This window comes from Schistocerca serialis, chromosome 3 (assembly GCF_023864345.2).
Source record: "Schistocerca serialis cubense isolate TAMUIC-IGC-003099 chromosome 3, iqSchSeri2.2, whole genome shotgun sequence".
NCBI lineage: Eukaryota > Metazoa > Arthropoda > Insecta > Orthoptera > Acrididae > Schistocerca > Schistocerca serialis.
The window spans coordinates 726,647,334-726,659,882 of NC_064640.1; positions in this window are offsets into that span (position 1 = coordinate 726,647,334).

A 12,549-nucleotide genomic window follows, 5' to 3' on the forward strand; every position below is an offset into this window, starting at 1 on the left:
TAACCGCCGACACCTCTTCTGCACTCTGATGTCTGATCTACCTGTCACGATAATTGTAACTCTAATCATATACATACCTGCCGATGGTAGGTACATATACGAAGTTATATTGGCATTCGACCATGTCCTCTAGGTGCATCACCTTTTTTTGTGAAGTAGTATTTCATACACGTTGCAAGTGAGCGTTGTGCTTCCATAAACAAAGCTTGAATTAGCGCATCTGCGGACGAGCATCAAAGGGTGGAGGATTGGAAAATGACTTTCGAATTTAAATTTTAATATTATCCAGAAAATAAACAGAACATCTTATTAGTAAGACATACAAATGTCCTCTAATGGAGACACCGGTGTGCAGAACCACACATTTACAAATGTAGAAACGTAACCCTATATTCATAATAATCTCTGAAACATTAATAACTGGGAAAGTAATACGAGGAGCCACTGATGTGGTTGGGTGAATCAATGAAAACCAGATATTGATCCCTATTGTAAGAAAAACGTAAATGAACAAAGAGCCAGCATTGCCCACGTGAAACGCAGTTTTAGAGCACCTTCCGCAAGTAAACTTGAAAATTCATGTAAAATGTAGTTATGTCAGTACAGAAAACGTCTCGCCAATAATGCTGGACGATGTAGCTTCAAAATTCTTATTTTAATAACACAAGACAAATATCTATGCTTTGCAACTCGGCTACAGGGAGAAGGTGTTTACAGGTCCAGAAGGAAACAAATAGTGTGCTGTCTGCCCATCAACGCTACCCTAGCGAACTCAAACCTCGACGTCAAGGAACATAATTGTCCGGCGTGACTCAACATTCAAAGTGCTCAGTACAGAAATGTTTTGCACTTCGCAGCCAAACAGTAAGCTACACTTTTCTAACGGAAAACTTTACTATAGTGCATTTGAGTCAGGAAAGTACTTAGCAACTCGCGTACCAGTACATGACATGAAAGTCGTTTATAGGAGATGTCTTTCAGGTCCCCCACAGTCTGCGGAAAATTTCATTGTGAGGCCCTTGCGAATCTCTTGCTGTTTACAAGCAGCGTAAAGCAACGAGAAAAACTTGTGTACATATCTTCGTGACAGTTCGACAGAACTGATAATTTTCAAGTTTTCCGTTACTTAATAGAACATATTTTTGCTCCAGACATGGCTATTCGTGCAGCACGGTGCATCGGCGAAGCCTATCTAGACGCAACTACTAGCAACTCTAATACCAAACTAAATAATTTAATTTAATCGTATGTCGTATGGCTAGGGCACACCGTCGGGCAGACGGTTCGCCGGGTGCGGTCTATCAATTTGACGCCACTTCGGCGACCTGCAGTCGATGAGGATGATGGGATGATGATCAGGACAGCACAACACCCAGCCCTGGGCGGATAAAATTCCCCGACCAAGCCGGGAATCGAACCCGGGCCAGAGGATTGACAATCCGTCACGCTGACACCACACGGACACCAAAGTAATGAAAGGTCTTTAAAATTTTATAACAGTGTCCTACACTGAGATATTCATTTGGCTGCCAGTCTTTCAATTCATGGCCTCTGTTTCGAGTTAAAAAGCAGTTTTCTAGGTAGCTCAATTTTTTGTTGTGTAGTAATTGGTGTTTGTTGCAAGACGAAGTATAAAATGTTTTGTGTTTTAGTGCCGCGTCATGTCTTAGTTAAAAACATGAGCTTTCGAAGATATTCACAATCTCATTCATCAAGATCTGACTCACTTCCGGAACCGATGTGTATCTGTTACTCAATGATGCTCTGACCCACTTTTGGTCAAGTGACGTCACGAGGGGTGGCATCTGTGTGACTGAATGTGGGGAAACAGTGAAAATTTTAACATAGATGTAACAGTGTAAGTTGGCTGTATTTGAAGTTGGTTGTCGCACGAAACTTTTCAGTGCTCTATTTCTGTATTGCAAGCTTAGAAAGGAATGATTTTCTCAACTCGGCACGTTGCTTCCAGATAGGCCATCCTAATAAATTATATTTCAAGAAATGCTATTTCGGGAGCATGTGCAGATTATTACCTGATAGAAACTATTAAGATCGAACATCAAAACACAAGGAAGCATAATTTGTGGTTTACATAGTCTTCATTTAAATCCAATATGTTGGACACTCAAACATCTACCATGGGCCAATAAGATTGCATGGAGGTAACGTGACGTGAGTGCAGTCTGAAACCAAGCAACTCAGTCACCTCCAAACGCCACAAATCTTATTAACACGTTATAAAAGTAAACATAAAGCCTACATGAACACTTCTAATACCATGCTCTATAGCCTAGCATCTTTAGTACATATGGCAATGTTGGCGCTAAGTATTGTTATTTCATACCCCTACCCAATATGGGCAGAGGTGGGCTGACAGTGGCACAGTTCGCAGTTCTTCAGTCAAGGAATTGTATAAAATATCAAAGGGGAAACGTGAAATACATAAAATGTGGGGATAACAGATGAAGTTGACACAAGAGAAGGGGAAAACAATGGTGGTTAAAGAAACGAGCAAGGAGTAGTTTGACGAGGCACATTTACATCAAATCCACATACGGATAAAATGACACTCCACGAGGACGTAGCACAGAGAGCACGAATAAAGACGCTATCACAGTATGAAAGCCACATGGGACGATGATACTTAAACACGGTTCACTTATGTAACGCACACGGCAAGCACCAAAACACGACGAAGAGTAACTGGATTAAAACTGAAAGGACCTGCCAAGAGATGCGAGGCCAAAGACGAGGGAAAGAGGAAGTAGTGAAATGCGTCGGTGGGGACGAGGGAGCAGGAAGGGGCTGAAGAGAGGGGGAGCCGGTAGCACACCAAGGGACAGGACACGTGGAGGGTGCAGAAGGGAACAATCCATGAAGGAGCGCAAGGACTGGGAAAGGAGAAGCAGGAAGGACAGGGGTAGGCGGGGGGAACAGTAGAGGGGGAGAGACAGGAGAGGGAGTCCTAGGGATGAGGAGAGAGGAAGAGGAGGATCAAAGTTGGAATGAAGGATAAATCTTGGGGCGAAGCACATCATCTAGGACAGGGAGAAGCTGAAAGATTCTTTGGGAGAGGAGATGGAGGGTGTGGAAATACAGAGAGGGTGGAAGACATCGGCAGAGGCGTAGCAGCAGGTGGGGAGTGGAGAGGAAAGGGGACACCAGGGAGTGAGGAGATATTTATGATTGCTAATGCATTGGTAATGTTGCTCATACATAGTGAGGAGTAGAAATAGCCACAGCTAGAGGCGAGAAAGCAGGAATGAAATCATTTCGCAGAAGTGGTGCAATCTGAAGGGGCAGTTTGGGACTGATTCCTTATAGGGAGTTTGCAGGTGTGGCTTAACTCCCTACGACAGGTGCAGGTGAACGTTCTGCATGCTGCTTCATGCAGGATTAACCACGTCCTGCTGAAAGTCCAATGTGGAGTGCTTCCCTCTGGAGGGCTGTAGTAGGAAAGCAAACCCCAGTTTTGAGCCATAGCCGGCAACGTTTATTTGTCCTAGGACGTTTATCGACCAAACACGGCTGAGATTTACTTATTTTAGAGGATATGTGAGGTTCCTTAAAATAAAAGACTAGAAGAAAAGGCGACTATGGGGCTTCGTTTATTTCGACATATTTTACAGGATGTGTTACCTTCAGTAAACTAAAAGATCAGAATAAAAGATGGCTATTGAATTGAAAATTATTGAGGGTTGTTTAACACCACGATAACATCGGCCACTACCCCTGGGTAGACGCCGTCGAAACCTCCAAGACCGTACATAAACAGACGTCTGTTTCAATGTAACTATAGAACTGTTCACCAAGTATGGACTTTACAGCCGAATGGCAGTCTTCTCTATTCTTATTTCACTTACATAGAGCGCACAAATGAAATGGGATAAACGGTGGCATCGTGCGGGATGACGCGACGGTAGCCTCCTTCTTGTATTGACTTATATCACTTTTGTTATAACAGAATAGACGCCGAAAATTTCAGACACACAGCGATAGTCTGTCTTTCCTCGAAAAATCTAGAAAGTTTCCTATGACATTCTTAAACAAAACTTCCTGATATAATAAAAAAACGTGTATCTGACTATGTCTTGAACGAAGGTGATGTGCCGCCCCTGCGGCGGGGCGGGGTTTGTCTGTAAAGGCAGCAAATTAAAATTCACCTACCTCAGAATGGCGTCTGCTCGATGTCTTTTCATTCGGCAACGTAGATACTTACAAGATGATGTAAAGGCAGTATTGATAAAAAACACCATCTAATATCTACACTTACTGAGGCCGCGCAACTCTAGTAATGAAATAAAGTTCTGTAGAAAAACTGTCATTAAAATTTTATCAGGCACTAAGAAAATGGATTGGCTTCTGGAAACAATGTCCGAAATTTCAACACAAAAATGTTTATTTTGTCCTTATAGCCAAAGAAACGGTACTATTCAGTCCACATTTAAACTATTGGCTATTACCTTCCGGTTCGTGATTCGTACATACATTTCACACGCACAGCAGCCAGAAATCTGTCCAAACCCGACACGATTTAAAATACGTTTTCACAGTCATTAATTCCACCACTAACATGAGTTATTACATTCAGTCCTTCTTGTGGATTTCTAAAAAAGAAACTGCTCGCCAAAAATTCTCAGTGGTTGAATACTGAAACATGCTATTCGGATACTATTGAGGCCAAATTTTCACACGCGAATATCATTCCAACAAAACAATTCCAAAACTTCCAAACTTCACAAAACTGTCTGTAACTACATCAGCGTTAGTCACGAAGGCATCAAACGAGAGGAATTCAATATTCCTTCATTTTACACATAATGAGAAATATCACATTTAACATCTCCTTCGCGACCGAAGCTGGCGAGCAACTTCCTTCTTGCAGCGTCACTCCCAGTATAACTGCCGGCCGCGGTGGCCGTGCGGTTCTGGCGCTGCAGTCCGGAACCGCGAGGCTGCTACGGTCGCAGGTTCGAATCCTGCCTCGGGCATGGGTGTGTGTGATGTCCTTAGGTTAGTTAGATTTAAGTAGTTCTAGGTTCCAGGGGACTTATGACCTAAGATGTTGAGTCCCATCTGACATGCAAATATTAAAGTAATGTTTGATAAATGGAAACGAAAAGGTAGTATCTCTGAAAATATCCTTTAGATACAGATTTTACTCCAGCTGACTTTCTGGCTGCTCTGTTACAATACGAATCACACCTAGACATCATCAGCAAAGTGGGTAAATTCCCTAGGATCATTTTCCCACGACAGGCTTGAGTAAGTTTTGTGGGTTACTTAAGACGATATATAATGCAACATTTAAATCTGACGAATGTCCCACGTACACATTCTCATTCACTCACATCTATTCCCACAACAATATTAGACACAAATAACAATTTTGTCTGATTTTTATATTACGAAACTATGATAATTACAATGCTGAAATTTTTATACAATCTTCTCCTGAATAGCAAAAGGTAGTGTACCGATTTTGAAAATGATTGAATAATATTTAATATCATTTATTTAGGTTCATAGGTGGCATGAATATACAGTCGCTCGAAGTGACACGCTGGTGCGTTCACACGCTGCACTAGCAGCAGGTGTACATGATTCATTGATGGGACCCAACTTGCGCTTACCTTCACAGCCTCCAGCCCCAATACTGCAGGTTGTATAGCAACGAATGTTATCGCGCATTATCTCGTGACGTTACAGCCCGACAAAAAAATTTTGTCAACGAAAATAGCTAGCCATATATTCTGCTTACTATTAAAATCATTCAATTTTGTAAAGACAAGACACATACGAAAACTAATTTTTCCCGTCTTATATACTGTAAATAATACATAGTATGACTATTTATTTCAGTAATTTTGAAAATCTCACAGCACTACACTTTGTAATATACTGATCACAAAACATTCGTTTGCAACTGTGTCAAGTACATCTTAACTTTGTTCCAGGTGACCAGCTTTCAGCAGAAGAAAATATAACCTTAGGTATCTCAGATTAAATCATAAATTGTATTTGTGTCAATGTGAATAATTTTTTATCTCTCAGTGCTTCAGAAACTATTAGATATTAACATCTTTTTCAACTCATTCATATCGAAGTAACCTTAATATTTTAATATTCCTAATTTCTGCAGGCAATGTGTCAGAGACTACTTTAGGTTGATGCATCGTACACTTACGATATATGGCTTTGCAATGTACTTATCTTTGAAAATAATTGATGTTTTTAGTATCATAATTCTAACCTTAGCTGGTTAATGCAGAATATATTGTGTGATTTAAAGTATCACACAATCATATATAAATAATTTGGGAAGAGCTATAATTTTAAATTCCTTAAAATGATTCCCACACATTTCTTTGTTGGTAGGCACTCTCATTAGACTTTTTCCTTGTCGAATTTTCAATCTCTGTTTTGCATGAGTTACATTTCCCAGAGCAGTACTCCATACCGCAGCAGGCTATAAACATTTTCATATTAAGCACGTAACACTGTTTCAGCGTTACAGTAGAACCTAAGCATTGTTAATATGTATGTGTATTCAGTCAAACTTTGTCCAGTTGTAAAATAAGTTTTCCTTTCCGTATTAAGTGATAAAATATCCATACTTCAAGACACTTCACGTAACACCACTTGTCACAATTCAATGTCCTTCAAGTTCAGTATGGCACAACTGGTGAGATATTGGTAACTAATATAGGTATCAACTGGGTTTAATACTAATCCTGTAATGGCGTAGAGAAACAACTAAAAGAGCTGAAAACAAATAAGTCGCCGAGTCCGGATGGAATACCAATTCGGTCTTACAAAGAGTTCTCAACGGCATTGCCCCTTACTTAGCTTGCATTTATCGCGAATCTCTGGCCCAGCGCAAAGTTCTAAGCGATAGAAGAACATCACAGTTGGCTGCCGTATATAAGAATGGTAAAAGAATGGATCCGAAAAAAATAAACCAATATCCCTTACATCGGTTGCTAAGTTAGAATATAATAAATTATCTTGAAATGGAAAAGCTTACGTCCACGAATCAGTCCGGTTTTAGAAAGCATCACTCTTGCGAAACTCAGTTAGTCCTTTTCTCAGATGATATACAGTGAATTATGGATGAAGGGCAACAGGCAGATTCCATGTTTCTAGATTATCGAGAAGCGTCCGACGTAGTGCCCCATAGCAGACTGTTAAGGAAGGTACAAGCATGCGGAATAGGTTCCCAGGTATGTGCGTGGCTCGAAGACTTCTTCAGTAATAGAACTCAGTACATTGACCTCAACGCGAGTGTTCATCAGAGACAAGGGTATCATCATGAGTGCCCCAGGGAAATGTGTTAGGATCACTGTTATCTTCTGTATGTTAAATGGTTTCGCAGATAGGTTGGGCAATCATCTGCGGTGGTTTGCTGATGATGCTGTGATGCATGGGAAGGTGTCGAAGTTGAATGACTGTAGAAACATACAGGATGGCTTAGACAAAATTTCTAGTTTGTCTGATGAATAACAGCTAGTTCTAAATGCAGAAAAATATAAGTTAATGAGGATGCATAGGAAACATAGTGTCCTGCTTGACATAGTCAAGTTGCTTGAATATTTGAACTAAACGTTGTAAAGTGATTTGGAATGGAACGAGCACGTGAAGGTTCTGGTAGGTAAGGTGAATGGTCGGTTTCGGTTTGTTAGGAGAATGTTAGGAGAATGTTAGGAAAGTGAAGTTCATCAGTAAAGAAGACCAGCCATAGGACGCAGGTGCAACCTAGTCTTGAGTACTGCTCGAATGCCTGGGGTTCACACCAGGTTGGAAGAATTAAAGACATCGAAGCAGTTCAGGGGCGGGCTGCTAGATTTGTTACCGGCAGGTTCGAAAAACACCTAGGTGTTAGTGAAATGCTTAGGAAACTCAAATGGCAATCCCTGGAGGGAGGCGACGTTCTTTTGGAGGTACACTGTTGAGAAACATGAGAAAAAATACCACCACAGCTGTATCTTGTGAATGTCTGTATTCTATCACACGATTAGTTTCAGTGTCACATTACCACCATCCTCAGGCCCCACCACTGACAAAAGTGTATTTGATTTCCCTATTGCGGGATCCTTATTAGTAGCACAGGTGGGCTAGTTTTCATCGGGAGTCTAGACTCCCGATGAAAGCTAGCCCATCTGTGCTAGTAACAAGGGTACCACAGTAAATGCGGCAAGGAACTCAAATACTCTTCTAGCAGTGCTGTGGCCTGAGGACGGCGGTAATGTGCCGCCGAAACTAGTCGTGTGATAGAGTAAAGACAGTCTCAATTTAGTGCTGAGGTTGTACTTTTTCTGATATATATCGTTAGCTGAAAGTCCTCGTCCATGCAAGAAAATGGACATCCATAAACTATTGAGAACATTTAGAGAACCGGCGTTTGGCGCTCACTGTAGAATGATGCTACTACCGCCAACATAAATTTTGCATAAAGACCCGCATATAAGATACGAGAATTTAGTTCTCATACGAAGGCATATAGACAGTCGTTTTTCTTTCGATCTATTTTCAAGTGGAACAGGGAAAAAATGACTAGTAGTGACAGAGGGTACCCTCCACCACGCACTGCAGGTGGCTTGCGAAGTATGTCTGTAGATTGTAGATGTAGGTGCAGACGTAGATCCAGTACATTCCTTTGGCGACGCCAACTTGTAGTCAAAATAATTCTAGTGTAAAATAAGTAAGATTTATTTTGTGAGATATGAGAATTTCTTCGCAAATAAAAGAGTAATCTTCAAATATAGTCTTTTTGTTAGATACTTCCCGAATTGACTTCTAACGTTTACATTGTTTCAGTGCACCTGTGGAGTCAAATGTGCAGTACACTCCTCTGCATCCACGTGAGGACAGTGGAGGAGGCGTGAGAGGAGGCGGGGCTGAGACGGGTAACCAGCCAGACAGTGTTGAAGATGGCAGCCCCCAGCACGATTGCACAGCTCTGCAGTGGTCAGTATATCTTCACTTCATTCCTTTCGTTTGCCCCATCATCTGCCTTTTTTTCTAGAGATAGTGCTGTTGCGCAACTAACGGACTACTAGCAACGCTCTCGCGTACTTTAAATTAACTACACTCCACGCTACGAGATAAAGAAGCAATGACTGGTACAACCTATATACATGACATTATTGAGAGTTAGTTAGAGCTGGTGAGAGCTGCGAAGGAGTAAAATTGGGCAGGAGGAGAGGGGGGGGGGGGGTAGACAATTAGCACATCCCTGTTTCGACCGTTAATACCAAATCATAGGTGCTACTTCTCATTCAAGTATCTCCTCAGCTGGCTTCAATAGACTAGCTGCAACTCATTCCCTTCCAGTCATTAGATGAAGGTTGTTTGCACAAGATGGAAATCAACTCAAAACCACTTCATAGCAATCTGTCACATTTATGACTTGGTAATGGAGACAGAAACTAATTTCTATACAATACCAATATTTAGCTCTGAAACTTATTTCCGTAACCTGACTGAACCTGCAGGCATTTATTTTTGTATTAAAAGAAGTGGGAGGTTTAATGACAGTGGAGAATGTTGAAAGAAGAGAATTTCAGTAGAGAACTCTATAGACACACAGGAGGTAATAGTGGTGGGGGAGGGAGGATTTACGAGAGTGACTTGCAGAAGAGATAGCTGTTGTGATAGAAGGTAGGCCATTAGCTGTGTTCTAAAGTTTGAAAGAATTTTAATTTGTCCAATATGCTGAAGAGCAGTGTTACAAAGTCCGATTCCTGATACAGAAAATGCTTATGGCAGCCGTGTGTAAAGGTACAGAGTGGATTTTACTCGGTTGGGAACGAGTTTTTCTGCTTCGTTGTTCAGATAGGATGTAAGGGTTGAAGATAAATAGGAGAGAGTGCAATGATTGAGAAGATGATACAGCAGACACGTGGTATAATGATCTCTACGCTTATTCACAAGTAACCACGATTATTATTTTTATAGGCAGGTTGATACGGTCGAAATACCATACATCGCAATGCGTCACACACAAGCGTTTATCGACAGTTACAGCCAACGTGAGGACTCATACGAAACTCTTTGAAGAACAGGATCACAATAATGAAGGATGGGGAGTGTTAGTGACGACACAAGTTTCTTTTTAAGTTTGAGAGGAGATATTTTTTTACATTTCTGTAGTGAATGAAGCGATGCTGGTACCTTTCTACGTACTGCAGTTGAGTGTTCAGTTCAGTCTAAGTGATGGTCCAGGAGTATCCCCAGATCCTTTGCAGAAGAAAACAATGACTATTTCTGTGATGTTAAAATTAAAGGTGGAAGAGATTCTCTGAACTGAGGAGGAATATTGTTCACGTTTCAAATAGTATACATTGTAATGAAATATCTTAACATATAAAACCTTTGTCAGAGACTATGACCCGATCTTTGACCTCCCATGGAACATAGTAAGTACGAGAGAGTACTGCACGTTTGAAGGTATAGTCATATCGAGAAACATGTTAGTATGACTAAGGTGGTTGGTCTGTTACCCGTAAAAGGCGATGTATCAGTTCATATGGCACACTTTTCATATTTCGTATTGTTTTATTTGTTTATTTATTTAAGATGATCTGATTAGAGCCACCAGGCCCTCTCTTATATTGGACCACGGTTTCTCACACATGGTACCTTTTTTCAGCATATTGACCGAAGAAATAACGTTTTTAATGCGACAAATAGTATTAAAATGATTTGAGTGTCTATAGCGACACTATGAGTAAATAATAGTGACTGTTGTTGTTGTTGTTGTTGTGGTCTTCAGTCCTGAGACTGGTTTGATGCAGCTATCCATGCCACTCTATTCCGTGAAAGCTTCTTCATCTCCCAGTACCTACTGCAGCCTACAGCCTTCTGAATCTGCTTAGTGTATTCTCCCTCTACGATTTTTACCCTCCACGCTACCCTCCAATTCTAAATTGGTGATCCCTTGATGCCTCAGAATATGCCCTACCAATCGATCCCTTCTTCTAGTCACGGTGTGCCACAACTTTCTCTTCTCCCCAATTCCATTCAATACCTCCTCATTAGTTAAGTGATCTACCCATCTAATCTTCAGCATTCTTCTGTAGCACCACATTTCAAAAGCTTCTATTATCTTCTTGTCAAGACTGTTTATCGTCCACGTTTCACTTCCATACATGGCTACACCCCATACAAAAACTTTCAGAAACGACTTCCTGACAATTAAATCTATACTCGATGTTAACAAATTTCTCTTCTTCAGAAACGCTTTTCTTGCCATTGCCAATCTACATTTTATATCCTCTCTACTTCGACCATCACCAGTTATTTTGCTACCCAAATAGCAAAACTCTTTTACTACTTTAAGTGTCTCATTTCATAATCTAATTCCCTCAGCATCACCCGACTTAATTAGACTACATTCCATTATCCTCGTTTTGTTTTTGTTGATGTTCATCTTATACCCTCCTCTCAGGACACTGTCCATTCCGTTCAACTGTTCTTCCAAGTCCTTTGCTGCCTCTGACAGAATTACAATGTCATCGGCGAACTTCAAAGTTTTTATTTCTTCTCCGTGAATTTTAATACCTATTCCGAACTTTTCTTTTGTTTCCTTTATTGCTTGCTCAATATACAGATTAAATAACATCGGGGAGAGGCTACAACTCTGTCTCACTCCCTTCCCAACCAATTCTTCCCTTTCATACCCCTCGACTCTTATAACCGCCATCTGCATTCTGTACAAATTACAAATAGCCTTTCGCTCCCTGTACTTTACCCCTGTCACCTTCAGAATTTGAAAGAGAGTATTCAACATTGACAAAAGCTTTCTTTAAGTCTACAAATGCTACAAACATAGGTTTGCCATTCCTTAATCTTTCTTCTATGATAAGTCGTAGGTTCAGTATTGCCTCACGTGTTCCAACATTTCTACGGAATCCAAACTAATCTTTCCCGGGGTCGGCTTCTATCAGTTTTTCCATTCATCTGTAAAGAATTCGCGTTAGTATTTTGCGGCTGTGACTTATTAAACTGATAGTTCGGTAATTTTCACCTCTGTCAACACCTGCTTTCTTTGGGATAGGAATTATTATATTCTTCTTAAAGTCTGAGGGTATTTCGCTTGTCTCATACATCTTGCTCACCAGATGATAGAGTTTTATCAAGACTGACTCTCCCAAGGCTGTCAGTAGTTCTAATGGAATGTTGTCTACTCCGGGGGCCTTGTTTCGACTAAGGTCTTTCAGTGCTCTGTCGAACTCTTCACGCAGTATCATATCTCCCATTTCATCTTTATCTACATCCTCTTCCATTGCCCTTATATAGACCCTCTATATACTTCTTCCACCTTTCTGCTCTCCCTTCTTTGCTTAGAACCGGGCTTCCATCAAAGCTCTTGATATTCATGCAAGTGGTTCTCCTTTCTCCAAAGGTTTCTTTAATTTTCCTGTAGGCAGTATCTATCTTACCCCTAAACTAATGAACTAATAAAGTCAATACTCGCGGTACTAGTACTGCTGCTGATGCTGCTGCCTCTAGTAGTAGTAGTAATAATAATAATAATAATAATAATAA